Source organism: Cetorhinus maximus, chromosome 17 (assembly GCF_964194155.1).
Source record: "Cetorhinus maximus chromosome 17, sCetMax3.hap1.1, whole genome shotgun sequence".
Taxonomy (NCBI): domain Eukaryota; kingdom Metazoa; phylum Chordata; class Chondrichthyes; order Lamniformes; family Cetorhinidae; genus Cetorhinus; species Cetorhinus maximus.
In genome coordinates, this window is record NC_135895.1 from 70,142,836 (window position 1) to 70,158,544 (window position 15,709).

At 40.4% G+C, this 15,709-nt stretch overlaps 1 protein-coding gene across 4 annotated transcripts in view; it reads right to left on the reverse strand.

The window, feature by feature from the left end:
• rnf2 (ring finger protein 2) overlaps nt 1-14,282 on the reverse strand; it is a 61,469-nt gene extending 47,187 nt beyond the window's left edge. For 2 of the 4 annotated variants that reach the window (XM_078561424.1, XM_078561421.1), the window contains exon 1: nt 14,146-14,236. The gene's annotated coding sequence lies outside the window, so the exon portion shown is untranslated. Of the gene's footprint in view, nt 1-7,806; nt 7,940-14,145 lie in introns of all 4 variants that reach the window. The other 2 variants (XM_078561422.1, XM_078561423.1) reach the window with 2 other exon arrangements.
• Nucleotides 14,283-15,709: the final 1,427 nt, after the last annotated feature.

Below are 15,709 nucleotides of genomic sequence, written 5' to 3' on the forward strand. Positions count from 1 at the left end.
TGGAGGGGAACATGGCAATAAAAGTGACATTGAATGCAAAGAGCAGGTGGTTAAACTCTCTTGTTGGAGATGGTCAGTGCCTGTAATCTAAATAATCTATGCCATCTGCCATCTAACACATGGTGCCACTGCATCACCCCTGGTCATAAATACATTTCTTTAAAGATGTAACTTTTAAAGATATTTAAAAATGCACTTGTATTTTATTAACATACTGGTATCTTTCCAAATATACAAAAGTATGACTTTCCATTCTGCATGTTAATAAAAGGAGGGGTTTAAACCTCAGATGACAGGTGAGTGCAAAAACATTGAGAACTGGCTCAACCTATTTGATATGTGGTGAAGTTGTAAACCAGCAATCTTTATTTTTTTTTACAATCTTGCTACAAATAATGAACAGATTAATTCTTCCCTTTGTCTCCTCAATGAACACCCTATGTAGGAATTAGGCTTTCTGGAAATTAGTTGTCAGTGGTATTCACTCAATTCATAATTGACTGTAGTTAAAGCAAAAATTATAATCTTAAAATATTAAAATTGAAAAATAACATCTAAAAAATTACAAAATCCTGGAATTGTGCAACAAAAACAAAAATTGCTGGAAAAACTCAGCAGGTCTGACAGCATCTGTGGAGAGGGAGACAGAGTTAATGTTTCGAGTCCGTGTGACTCTTCGTCAGAACTAAAGAGAAATAGAAATGTGGTGAAATATAAGCTGTTTAAGGGGGGTGGCACAGGTGGAGCTGGATAGAGGGCCAATGATAGGTGGAGGCAAAGGAGAGATTGTAAAAGATGTCATAAACAAAAGGTCAAAGGGGTGTTGACGGTGGTGATGTTAGCTAAAGGATATGCTAATGGTGACATTAAGGGTAGAAAGCAGGATGAACAAGTGACAGATGGCCCTAGTGGGGGTGAGGTGGGGGGAAGGGATCGAAATAGGCTAAAATGTGGAGATAAAACAATGGATGGAAATAAATTTTTAAAATAATAATAGAAATAGGTGGGAAAAGAAAAAATATATTAAAAAATATAAAAATATAATTATTAGAAAAAAATATATAAAAAATATAATTATTTGAAAATTTTTCTTTTCTCACCTATTTCTATTGTTATTTTTAAAATTTATTTCCATTCATTGTTTTATCTTCACCTTTTAGCCTATTTCGACCCTTCCCCACACCCCACCCCCACTAGGGCCATCTGTCACTTGCTTTCTACCTTTAATGTTACCATTAGCACATCCTTTAGCTAACATCACCACCGTCAACACCCCTTTGACCTTTTGTTTATGACATATTTAGCAATCTCTCCTTTGCCTCCACCTATCACTGGCCCTCTATCCAGCTCCACCTGTCCCACCCCTCTTAAACAGCTTATATTTCACCACATTTCTATTTCTTTTAAGTTCTGATGAAGAGTCATACGGACTTGAAAAGTTAACTCTGTCTTCCTCTCCACAGATGCTGTCAGACCTGCTGAGCTTTTCCAGCAATTTTTGTTTTTGTTTCAGATTTCCAGCATCTGCAGTATTTTGCTTTTATCCTGGAGTTATGCAGCTCTTTAAAAAAGTTCTCTCATTGATTTTGCAAATAATACAAAAAATTAGATAGCCAACAATGCCTTTGAAATACACTCACCAGAATCTTATAAGACAAAAAAAATATATGAAGCTTTATAAGAGGCGTTTACACTACAAGTTTAGCATTAGTACATAGTCAGACTTCCCACTAATGTTAACCTTGTGGAGTATAAATCAAGTGTTAAGAACAAATTGACTTCCCCCTCCCAGCCCCTACAGGGATTTCCACTCCACTTTTTTCCAGCATCTAATCAAGCATTAACAACTGGCTTCAGTTTGCCTTTGCATTACAACTGCAGCTCTGGTGCAAAATTAAACTTTTTCTACACCATCCCTACAAGTGTAGTCTTAATACTCTGCTAAACACATGTACAATGGTAAACAATCATTTCAGTTGTAAACACCAAAGAGCAAAATTGGGCTTTCTTGATGTAAAATCTGCACTTGTCTTATTCCCTCACTGCATCCATGCTATCCCTGTCATTAACCAGCATTGCCACAGTGCATTAACAGCAAGGCACCTACATTTCTAATCAATGAGAAACAGCAAATTGACAAATCATGTCGTTAGTAGGAGAGCAGGTAGAGTAGCATGTCTGTGGGTCAAAGAAAAAGTGGGTGGCGAAGGTTAGTGAGATCTGTTGAGTTTAATATCAGCTGAATGCTATTTTAGCCCACCAATTATTCTCATAAAGGCATTAACTGTGTTAAAATACGAATGCAGGAATTTATGCAAATGGCTCAATAAGTGCACTAAAAAGTAGAACAAATTAAATCTCCAAGTACGTGCTGAACTTTGTGATATACCATAAACATAATAAAGCAATCGAATGTTGTTGGATTAAAAACAGAACATGCTGGAAACACCCAGCAAGTCAGGCAGCATTGTGGAGAGAGAAACAGGTTTAACATTTCAGGTTGGTGATCTGTCACTGGAACTGTGACAAAAGGTCAACTGACCTAAAACGTTAACTCAACTTCCAGCATCGGCAATATTTTCCTATTGCATTAATGTTGTTAAAGCAAGCTTCAGTCATTGCAAGTATTGCAGCAGCTTTCATTTGGAGAAACCAATCTCCCCAGAGTGACATTAGCAATTTTCTGGAATAGCATAACTGCAAATTGTAGATTTTTTAAAAAACATATGAAAACACTTTTACATCCAGGTGCTTTGGGGTTAAGTGGCTTGTTCAGCCCATTGCAGAAACTGCGATGAGACCAGCTCAACAACAAAAATGCAATCAAATCTGTTATAGAGTTGATCTTCAGACAACTTTTCTTAGTGGAAACATTTAACTTTATTTACAAGACAGCAGCAACAACTACACATGTGCAAACTCCATAACTAAAGAAGAACTCTTCTGCAGAGGTTCCCCGCGCAGTTAACACATTGTTGTAAGATCACATGATCTGTGTAAACCACAGGATTATTCTTAAAGCGACAGTCCAACATTTCCCAAAACTATAATTAATACATTCCTTCCTCTTTAACTTTTCTGTACATTTTGTATTTACAAGGATATTTATATCATAACATTACAATATTTACACAGGTCATGAAATTACAAGTTCAGTCTTTCAGGTGGTTTCCTGATCCATGTGGAACATCGTAGCTCCACAACTTCAGATTCTTTTATAGGAAACACATTCTCTGAAACCACACTAATTTCAGGTACCTCATTAGGCACAGGCGGTTCAGTGTCTTCCAGTCTGACAGAGACATCGGGCATATCTGTCCCTGTCTGAGCAACTTCAACAGGAACCACTGCTTCAGTAATGGTTACAGGTGGGACATCATTTTGTTGGGGTATCTCTATTTTTCTTAAATGATCCACATGCTTACGGGTGATCCGGTCCTCCACTTCCACATGGTACAACAGTGGCCCAGTCACTGAACTTACTTGACCAGGTAACCACTTCAGTCCTCCACCGAAATTCTTTACATATATTGCTTCTCCAACAGTAACTTGTCTCTCACGACTATGCAAATCCTGAGTCGCTTTTTGGTTCTCTTGACTTTTCTCCATCTTCCCCTCCAAACTGGGAACCATTAGGCTCAGTTTTGTCCGAAGACAGCGCCTCATCAGTAATTCTGCATCTTCTTTCTACATGTCTTCTTTTTACCACAGAATTTAATCTCGGCCTTCTTTTTGACTTCACTGTCGGCCATGCTTCTCTCAGATGCAATTTCAACTTGTCTTAGTTCAGTAGCTGAGCTACCCAAGACTTCATTATCTGCTCGCATCTTGAAAAGTTCTATGGCTTTTCCTTTCAGAGACTCTTTAGCTTCATTCAGCTGATCCTTCAGCTCTTCCATCTCCTTCTTGTATCTGTTGGCTTCCTCCAGGAAACTTGAACATTGCTGCATCTTCTCTGCCAACAGGTTCTTCAGTTTGTTCAGTGTGACGCTAAATTCTTCCTCTTTCTCTTCATAATTTTTCAGAGGTAGAAACTTTTACCAGAGGGATCCTTGTAGTGTGTGAAGGTCTTTCAACAGATTTTCCTTTTCTTTGAGAAGTTCACTTACTTCATCTTGAACTCTGTCATTCAGCAGAGTTTTCTTGAGTTTCTTCTGCTGTTCTTCCATGTCGTTGTTTAAGACAGTCTTCATTTCTTCAGTTTGCTGAATGCTTACACACTCCTTTTTCATCCTGTTGCAATCCTTCAGGACTCTCCTAGACTCTCCAGGCTTTTTCTGAAGTACCTTGTCTTGTTCCTTTTTCAAGACAGGAACTCTTTCTGCTTCCTTTTGAAATCTCACTGGCCAATCAAGGTTAATTTCCCGCAACCAATTTCGACTTCGAAGGCTTAGTCTTCTACCTTCTAATACCATCACTAGTAGATATGCCAATTGGTGTCTATAATGAACAGTTGCTCTGGTGATACCTTTTATTTGGATTTCTTCATCTGTGTACGTTTTCAACTTGGCAGATGTTTGCTCGAAATTTAATTGTTGATCACCTTTATTTAAATATCTGAAAAAGAGTGCTCTCCTATTACAGTGCTAGAAGCAACCATGTCTACTTCCACTTTTAATGGTTTACCATTCACTTGCATTGTAACAATAATTGGCTCTGTCTTCCCAACTTTCATGTTAAATAATGAATAAATGTCAGAATTGGTTGTTTTTGGCTCTTCTACACTATAGGCTTCATTGGACTGTGTTTGTTTTTTGCAGGCCCATTTAAATCTCACTTTGCACTGTCTCATTATGTGTCCACTTCTGTGACAAAAATAACATTCTACTTTTTTTAAATTGCCAATTGCTAGAAGACTGACTGTTTCCACGTTGATAAAAATTAGTTTTTGACTTTGTTGCTAAGCTGTTTTCTCTCATTTTTCAGTTAGCGTGGACTGTTTCCCGCTTCGCAGCGGAGTCCTGGCTTTTCGTGCCACTTTCGACTGACTGTTCCCGCCCAACTAGGAGAATGGTGCCATTTTGCGCCCCTTGAATTGCTTGTGAATCCCTTACAGCGCTTTCCATCATGAGCCCTATTTCTAATACTTTAAAATCATGATTCACTTCAGCCAGCAATCTTCGCTGAATAGCATCCTCCTGCACGCCACATACTAAATGATCTCTAAGCATGTCATTCAGGGTTTCACTGAAATCACAATATTCTGTTAGTTGTTTTAAATTCACTATGTGTCTCTCCTGGGGCCCTATTCCGTGAATTGAACCTGAATCTCTGCATTGTGACTGAGGGTTTGGGTTGAAAATGCCTCTTGACGAAGTCTGCTAATTCACTGAAAGTCTCCAAATCTGGGGCACTGGGGGCCATCAAGCTTTGAATTAAACTGTAGGTCTTACTCCTACAAATACTCAGGAGGATAGCTCTCCTTTTTTCCTCCCCTGTGATTTCATTTGCTTGAAAGAAGAAAGCAAAGCGTTCCATATATTGGGACCAATCATCTGTGGCTGGTTCAAAGGGATCGATTCTGCCAATCTGTGGCATTTTGGATGAGTATATCTTCTTTTATTTTTAACAAACTTATATACTCACAATAGCTGGCTGAGGTTCTGCACCAAATCTGATTTATCCTCGTCACCAGTTTGTTATAGAGTTGATCTTCAGACAACTTTCCTTAGTGGAAACATTTAACTTTATTTACAAGACAGCAGCAGCAATTACACGTGTGCATCAAACTCTGTAACTAAAGAAGAACTCTTCTGTAGAGGTTCCCCGTGCTGTTAACACATTGGCTTACACAGATCATGTGAAATTACAACACAGGATTACTCTTAAAGCTACAGTCCAGCGGCAAATGGCAGACAGACGTGTACACTGCAGCCTGTATTTCATCGCTCCGTCAGGACATGGGCTGAAGCCTTTGGACATCGAGTTCATGAAACGTTTACACGACAAGGTGAACATTATTCCACTCATAGCTAAAGCAGACACACTCACCCCTGAGGAGTGCCAACACTTCAAAAAGCAGATAATGAAGGAGATCAAGGAGCAGAAGATTAAGATTTATGAATTTCCAGGTACAGAAGATGAAGAGGATAATAATAGTTGGTGAAAAAACTATAATTACTACAAAGTCCAAATTGTTTCCTTCATTGTAAGAGAAAATGTGTGTGTTATATACTGCTGTCAAAAATTGTCCATGATAGTGGCACCATGAAGTAAATTAAGCAATGCTACTGCCTCAAAGTGCTGTGAATCACCTCCGGTGTCTCCCAGGCAGTAACACTAGTACAGGTACAGTGTCTCAAAACTGGGATTGAGTCCATGCCGAATTTTGGATCTTGTTGGTTTTCGGATTGGGTCAGGTATGTTGAGCGCTGGGGGTATGTTTTTCAAGTAAGGGTTGCAAAGAGAAGTGTTGAAAGAAAGCGAGACAATACTGCAAGATAAGCCAAGGAAATTCTTTGGAGCTGCTTCAGATCCGTCAGTGTTACTTTGCTGGAAGCGTGGCAGAAGGTCTACTTATGCATGGAAATGGGATTCCAGCCACAGTTCAATCACGTGGGTGTGAGAGCAGCTCCAAAGAATTTTCCAGCCATACCATCAGACATCAGTGAGAAAGGAAAGTCAGACGATGGCAGTTTAAAGAAAAATCCAGTTTTCAGACATCAACGGTTTTCAAATAGCTGGATTTGAGACATTGTACCTTTGGCACTCAGAGGATGATGGAAGTCTGGAGTTCACTGTCTGAAAAGGTGGTAGAGACAGAAACCCTACTCGCATTGATAAAGTACTTGGAAAGGTACTTGAGGTGCCGTTACCTACAAGGCTATGGACCAAGAACTAAGTAGTGGGATTAGGTGCATAGCTTTTTGTTTGAACTGTACAGACTGAAGGGGTCGTATATCATTCATTTCCATGATTCTACGAACGCCAAGTACAAGTTAGGCTAGGGGATGGTTAAGGGATCAATTTCCTTGTATATTCAGTGATGATGTTTTCCCAACCCTGGCCCGGTCAGATCTTCCCCAACAATCAAGCACTGCCCAGAAACAGAACTTAGCAATTACTACTTTCAAACAAGTGCAATGTTGTTGTTTCTGATGTGGAAGCAGCCTTGGGGTGCAAATCGGGCAGATTTCTACAGCTCCAGGGGGTTGTATAAAACGTCACTAATTTTGCTTTTTAAATTGAGTAAGGAACATACCTGCACTACTGTTATGGAGGATATGATGCAGCTGTGTTCTTCATTCAGTTACATCTTCTTTTATATTAAAGAACATTAAGCCATTTAGTGATGGCCAGGGTTATACAGCACACCCTCATTGTGTTGCAGACTTTGCCTGGCTGTAATGCATGGTTTGCTGCCCAATAATCAAATCATCAGGATCTGTATTCGAGGATATAAAACTCCTATCCTCCCATTTTCATGTATGTGGTAATTGAAACTGTGTACAGACCAATATAGCTGCTGCTTCAATCTGTATTTTGGTGTCAGCAGTATACATAATATTTATTTGTTACTTTTGGGCAATTTTTGGGCTTCTGAAGTAACAGTTGCCAGTGCTAAGCAATGGAGCTCAGTCTCAGTGCCTAACATAGGACAGCTTAAGTATAGAGTAAAGCTTGTTTAGACTTGCCCACCAATGCACCTTAACCTCAGTCTACAGAAAACACCTGTCACTGCACTGTGTTGTGCTCTTTGCATTGCCTATGCCTGGAGCCAGGGTGAAATAGCCAGTTTACTAACAGTTGGTGCACACAGGGCAGAGTTTTTGGACCCGTACCATTACGAAAAACTTAAATACTTACCTTCAGTTCATTGGTTGGGAACTCTGATTCCCGACTATCCTCCGGCCTCTTGCGCATGCACTGGCTGGGAAATAGCCGCATGTGCGGTTTGGTTAGTTTAATCTTCTTCAGGCTGGGGACCGTCCCTGCGCACCTGCACAGAAGAAACAAAATGACATGAAAAGGCAGGTCAGATGACCTGAGACGGAGTGCCATCATCTGGTAGGTGTCCTAGGGAGCAAGACATAAGAGAGGAACAGGGAGAAGGTCCCAAACCAGGGAGGGGGACAGGGTGAGGTCCCAAAAGGCAGTCCCAGGCAAGGGATAAAACCGAAGAGGGTCTGAAATAGGTCCCTTAAGTGAAGTTAAAGAAAAGAGCAGAGTAATAAGGTCTGAATTTTAAGAAGGGGAGCAGACTTTGAGCAAAGTGGGCATGAGAGGAGCCCTGAAGATCCGAGAAGGCAGCCGAAGGTTGGTGACTCCGTGCTGTGGGCTGTTGGGGCAAGGTACGACTTTGGAGCAGTGGTGTTCCGCTTGGCATGGCTGAAGATATGAAAATTGTGCTTGGAAGACGAAGCTTGAGTGTGCTTGGAGATCCAGGGGAAAGGAATCTCGAAAGGTGAGGTGAGATTGAATGCCCTGAAAGGAGAGTCATTATTGAAGACACCAACTTTTGAAGAGAATTCCAAGATGAGATCTTCAAGTGCAGCAATTGTAAACCCTTTTGAGAAAGACGAAGTTTCAGTGAGATTAGTTGGCTCACAGTGTGACAAATATCTGGGTGGGTTGTTGAGAAATCCATGGAATCAGGTTTGGTCACATCTATCATTTATTCTGTAGTGTGGCGTGTACAACCAAATTTCGCCTGTTAATTCACATGTACCTCACACTTACACTGAATGTTAGAGTGTAAGATAGCTAACGTAAATCGTTTTATCTTTCTGAACTCCTATAGTAAAGTTTATTTTTGTTTTTCAAAACCCGTGGAATCTTGTGGCTTTATTCACTTAGTAAGCGTCTTGAATCTGGAACTTTAACTATTTTAAACAAAATGTTATTGATCCCTAACCAGATCTCCCCCAACCTCACGTCCTGGGGTTTGGCCAAGGATCATAACAGTACTCATAGTTTTGGTTGAGACAGCCGAGATTCATTTCACAAAGAAGCCTTTTCAACCAACAGGAAGAGTAAGTTTTCTGTCGATCAATCGGGAATGGAATCCAGATCCCAAAGGTGAAAGGACAGTGTTAAATCTTAAAAGCAACTGTGTCACCCAGTCTCCCATCATGCACATAGGAACATATGAAATAGAAGCAGTGGGCCATTCGGCCCCTTGAGCCTGCTCCACCATTCAACTAGATCATGGCTGATCTTCCACTTCAACAGCATTTTCCCACACGATCCCCATATCCACTGATATCTTTAATAAAAAGAAACCTATTGATCTGTCTTGAATATACTCAATGACTGACCCTTCACAGCCCTCTGGGGTAGAGAATTCCAGTGATTCACCACTCTCTGAGTGAAGAAATTCCTCCTCATCTCAGTCCTGCCCCTTATTCTGAGACTGTGTCTCCTGGTTCTAGACCCCCCAGCCAGGGGAAACATCTTTCCTGCATCTACTGTCGAAACATAGAAAATAGGAGCAGGAGTAGGTCATTCAGCCCTTCGAGCCTGCTCTGCCATTCAATATAATCATGGCTGATCCTCTATCTCAATGCCGTACTCCTATGCACTCACACCATACCCCTTGTTGCCTTTAGAGTCCAGAAATCTATTTCCTTCTTTAATATATTCAGTGACTTGGCTTCCACAGCCTTCTGTGGTAGAGAATTCCATAGGTTCACTGTAGAAACATGCTCTGAGAGGCTTCTTAGTCAAACAAAACAAACTTTATTTACATGAGAACCTCTGTGGCTTGTATACAGCCAGCCCCTCATACAACCATGTTTTTCCTAGGAAACCCCTCCCTGTAATTTATTCCCCCGCACTAGTCACACATCGGTTGAACAAATCATGTGACTCCTACTCAGTTGAACTGATCTTAAAGTGGCAGTCATCACATTCGCCACCCTGAGTGAAGAAGTTTCTCCTTAACTCAGTCCTATCTGGCCTATCCCTATCCTGAGACTGTGACCCCCTTGTTCTAGACCTCCCCAGCCAGAAGAAACTTCATACCTGCATCCAGTCTGTCCAACCCTGACAGAATTTTATGCATTTCAATGAGGTCCCCTCTCATTCTGCTAAACTCCAGAGAATACAGGCCTAGTCAGCCCAATCTCTCCTCATACGACAATCCTGCCAGCCCAGGAATCTGTCTGGTGAACTTTTGCTGCACTCCCTCTATGGCAAGTATATCCTTTCTTAGGTAAGGAGCTCAAAACTGCACACAATACTCCAAGTGTAGTCTCATCAAGGTTCTATACAATTGTAGCAAGACATCTTTACTCCTGTACTCAAATTCTCTTGCGACGAAGGCCAACTTACCATTTGTCTTCCTAATTGCTTGCACCACCTGCATATTAGCTTTCAGTGACTCATGAACAAGGACACCCAGGTCCCTTTGGACATCAAAACTTCCCAATCTCTCACTATTTAAGAAATATTCTGCATTTCTGTTTTTTTCCTGCCAAAGTAGATAACTTCATATTTTTCCACATTATATTCCATCTGCCATGTTCTTGCCCACTCACTTAGCCTGACTAAATCGCCTTGAAGCCTCTGTGCATCCTCTTCACAACTCTCATTCCCACCTAGTTTTGTCTCATCTGCAAACTTAGAAATATTACATTTGGTCCCCGCATTCAAATCATTGATATAGATTGTGAATAGCTGGAGCCCAAGCATTGATTGGATCCCACTGGTCACAGCCTGCCAACCTGAGAATGACCAATTTATTCCTATTCTGTTTATTAACCAATTCTCAATTCATGTGAGTATATTACCCCTAATCCCATGTGCTCTAACTTTGTTTACTAACCTATTATGTGGGGCCTTCTTGAAAGCTTTCTGAAAATCCAAATACATCACATCTGCTGGCTCTCTCTTATCTATCCTGCTAGCTACAACCTTAAGAAACTCCAACAAGTTTGTCAAACATGATTTCCCTTTCATAAATCCATGTTGATTCTGCCCATTATTTTCTAAGTGTCCAGTTATCATATCCTTTATAATGGATTCTAGCATTTTCCCTACTACTGATGTCAGGCTAACAGGTCTGTAGTTCCCTGTTAAAACACACTAATTAAAAATAACAGGTTGCTGGGGAGAAAAACAAACATGCATGCACGTTAATTTTTGCCATACTTACAAAATCATAAGATAAATACAGATGAGGAAAGTTGATTTCCCCTTCTTAGTTCATCTATCCAGAAAGACACTACTATTTTCAATTACTTCAATGATTCCTAGATTACTTCCTCTAATTGGAAAATCAGTGAAGAGTTTGACAATTTATTTTACAGAAAGGGTTGTCGGAGTATGGAACATTTTGTGAAGTAGCTGATGTAGAAGATATTGCATCATTTAACTGAAAAGTAGATATATGTTTGAAGCAGAGGACAAGATAAGGTTATGAGGCAGTAAGATTAGTTTTGGATTGCTTTAGTAAAGCGCTGGCGGAGCCACGATGGATCTAATCACTCCTTCTTGTGCTGTAAATGTCTATGTTTTCAATGGGTTTTCACCCACACTACTTTACCTGCAAATTGATTCAATGTGATGATCACTCTTGTAAAGAGTACCCTTCTGACATAAATCCAGAGTTTGCCTTTTACTAATGTGAACTTGTGTCCTCTTGTTCTATTGATTTAGTTTGAAGTTATTTCCTGAATCTATCTTTTCTGCATCAATTACTACTTTACATACACCTCTTTTAAGGTCAGCCCCCTTTAGAATTGAAAAGCTGTTTTATTGTCATGGTGAATCTTATGATAAAAAATAAAATCACAATTGTGTTTTATTTGTGGAAAGTGACTGATACACCTACCGAAATGCTGCCTGGTTCTGGCCAATTACATGCAAGTAGATCCTGCTGGGTTAAATTGACTAGCCAGAATTTTAGCAAGCTTGGTTCATTGTTATTAATGCCCAGTGTATAACATAGTTGTACAATGTTAAAAAGAAATTTAATCCACCTGCCTGATTTTCTCCAACCTCTCTGAAAGCTATACTCATAATGAACACTAACAGCCCTCAGGCACCTCATCCAAGTGATCATTCTGCATGCTAAACAGTGAGTATTAAATAATTTAACTATATAGTTTCCACCTACTCTTTTTCATTGGCCGCTCCAGTGAAGAGTTTTGAATTCAATTCACACTGCAGTGATCAGATGCAGAGTCTTCACTGTTTACATCACACTTTCACGTCTCATCGGTGGATAGGATTATATTCCTGCCTAGCACATGACAGTTTTGATGAGCTGTGATTTCCACAATGTCCATTTATCTCATTGCCAGTTAACAGTTTTAATTGAAAATACAAGGGTTGCCTAAAATTGTGTGGCAATGAATGTTTACAGAAATAGTGCAAAATTCTACATTTTTGCCAACGGTTTGCTGGCAACTACTGCAATCTCAAAAACCCAGTTGATGTGGTGAAAATAAAACAGTGTTGGCAGCCCCATTCAAGTGTTTGTGTGTGTGTGTATGTGTATATGTATATGTGTGTGTATGGTTAGGGTTAACGAAAACACCTGCTGCTGTCCTCACCCGAAGTCCATACATGCATATTTCTACACACAAACGCTCACACACTTTCCAGCTGTGATCACTCTCTGGGAATCAGCAGAAAGGCCAATGATTAATTTTATGTCTCTCTCCTCTGCCCAGTAGTATTCCCAAGTCAGTTGGGGTGTTTGTGTCATTTTGACTGAGATCAACCAATCCAATACAAAGCAGGGAATTAACCTAAATCCTATATGGTTCAGTCCCATGCCAGGTGGTGGATTAACTCACTGAATTATTGGGAAAGTCCCAAAAACAAAATGTTGCAATAATTGTTTATAAGTTGGGAGAGCATGAGATGTAGTCCTCCCCCCCACCCCCCATCCTCCAAGGGGAAACATAATGGAATTGTTCTAACAGCCTGACTCGCCACCTGACTCGTAAGTATTTAAACAGTGAAGGGCTAACAGGTCAATTTAAAAGCTGCCAGTCGAAACGCAACAAGATGCTCATTTGTGTGTTGCCATTTGTTTACTCTCTCCAGAACCCTGACTTTCCCAAGACCATTTCAAGTCAATCCAAAATAATGAGATTTGAGTCAGCGAATGCAGACAGCCTGATTTGGAGTCACCATTCATCTGCGCTTTATAGGATCACAGTTCATGGGTCCAGACTGGATAATGTTCCTCAGATGAAGTGCAAAGTTTGTGATGTAAACAGAGAGAAGTCTGCATTCAGTGTAATAATTCATACACTCCTACATTCCTTCAGCCCAGTGCTCGTTGGTTCATTCAGGCACCGAGTCTCGACAATGCTGCTAGCTGGTACACAAGACTGGACACTGGTAAGCAACACAGTATACAATGAATTTATATACAGTGTTAGGAGCTTCCTGAAATAATGTAAGAATTAATGAGAGAAATAAGCTGTTCTGGAACAGGAAACAAGAAAATTTGTGTAACCATATTGTTACAACAAGGAAGTACAATGTTTGGACAGAAGGCGCGGTATCAATGTATTTGTAGAAATGTGTCCTTCATAAAGCAACGATACTGCAGCTCCTCTAAGACTGACAGAGAGATTGACAAATCACTGATCGCCCAATGCAATGCTATGCAGCCAATCGCAACTGTCGGGGAGGAGTGCAAGGTTTATTTGTGAGGTTCTTTTTTTAAAAAAACACACAAATTATAAGTTCAAGCAACAACTTATCACAGTAACAAGCGGGGTCAGTGAAAAAGCACTGTAGCCAGTATCACCACCACTCAAATACATAGTCGCATTCAACACCACCGACAAAGACTCAAGGAAATCAAGCCGCTATGATGCGAACACTTTCCATTCACTTGCCCCGAACGATTAATAATAGTGGCTGGGAGGCGCAGACAAAAGCAGTTTATACAGAAGTGGTTCAATCCCTGAGCCCACACAGCACAACACCGAAGTCTCGTTTGCCAAATGCGTGTCCCAGTGGACCTTTAAAATGGTCCGTGTGCTTTTCTTAAATCGTGTACTTCTTTAAAATTAATATAAAGAGCCATCTATAAAACCAGGTTAGTTGCTGTGCTGCTCGCTCCCACTGCGAACACACTCAGGGTCTCAAATGTTGTTTTTCTCTGGTGTTCAGCCGCCGGCACCGTACCCGCTTCTCAGCCCGTTCCCGCCATCAGCCCAGCCCCAGCCCGATACTCACCGTCCTGGAGAGAGGGAGGGAGGGGGTGGAATACTGGATTCTCCGGCACTCTCCCCCCCCGATGTAAACAGCCCTGGAGCACCACAATACTCACAATATGGCGAGTCTCCGCAATGGACATTGGGAAAGCAATCAGCATCTGGAATGAAACTCTTTACTCTACATCCACTTTCCTTCACATCGCAGGGAAACCAATCCCAGCCCGGCTGCTTTTTCAGATATTTACAGATGGCATTCACATTTGAGATATATTTTAATTCACACGAGTAGATTTTACTGTTTTAACATGTTAATAGGCTGGGCGATCTTTATGGGGTATAAAAATGCAGACATTTTACAAGAATTAAATAATAAATTGTGCCCTCAATTGAATTAGACATGATTCTCCATCCTCTAAATTGAAGTGAAAGCACTAGGAGGTGTCACACTTTATGGAGACATTCTCTTCCCTTGCACTGGAATTTTCACTTGCACGTTTGTAAAACTATTACATTACAGTGATAAAGCAGCAGTTTGTACTTTAATTTCCGTTGATAACAGAAAGCAATTAAATATTGTGTTAACAACTATACAGTGTTGGACGCTACATCAGTGTACGAGAAACTTTGCAAGAAGTCACAATCATGTTTTACTGATGTTGCCAATGACTCGGGACTTGTGCATTTGGTACCTTGGAATGAAGCGCAGGTTAATTTTGGCGTTGCTGTACTCGATCAGGGTCTTTTTTTTTCAATGTTCATTAAATACTTCACATACACCCCTTGTCTCTACACGTCGTTTTACTAGAACTATCTTTCAAAGTGGTAAAACGAGCACTTTGCATCTTTTCAGGTAAAACTATACGCCAGCCTCTGTTCCATAAGTTTATATTCACACTTGTAATTTGATCATGGCCCCTCAATTCTCGCCTGCAATTGAATTGGGCAATATATAATGGCTGTCTGAAATTCTGATGCCTGTTAGTTTTCCTGGGCAATCTCTGTGCTCTCAACGGGTGAGAAGTTGGTAGGACTGGATCAACCTTCCTGATGTGTCTAATTATGGACAGGGTGACCAAGTAAGTAGACACTGGCAAGGACAATGGCAAGCGTTACAACGCGTAAAAGTAATAACTTGGAAAATAAAAATGTTCACATTTGTCGTCTTACAATTGTACAAAATGTTAGAATCAGGCTTTGCTCTTTGTGGAATAATGCTGTAAGATTCACACGTGCAACATATGACATGATTATTTCTGGTGTATTCAGTAATCGTGTCTGCCAAAATGCGATGCATTGTGGTGTGCAACTTTTTAACATATAAGCAAAATCTGGCAGTATTGTTGGTATGTGTGTCTGTGTTTCACTGGCAACATCTCAAGAGGTTACGTGAAAGGCTAGAAGAGAACCGTTTCATGTTCCTAATTTGTTATCAAATTGGCAATCATTGCAATAGGATTTCAAAGCCTGAGTCAGCTATTAATGTACCAGGGTCTTTATAGCTATTGTAAAATTATCAGGAAATCACCAATCGAATCTGGAATACCACTTTCAAAGGTAGAAGACACAGTCAGTGAGCAGAGATA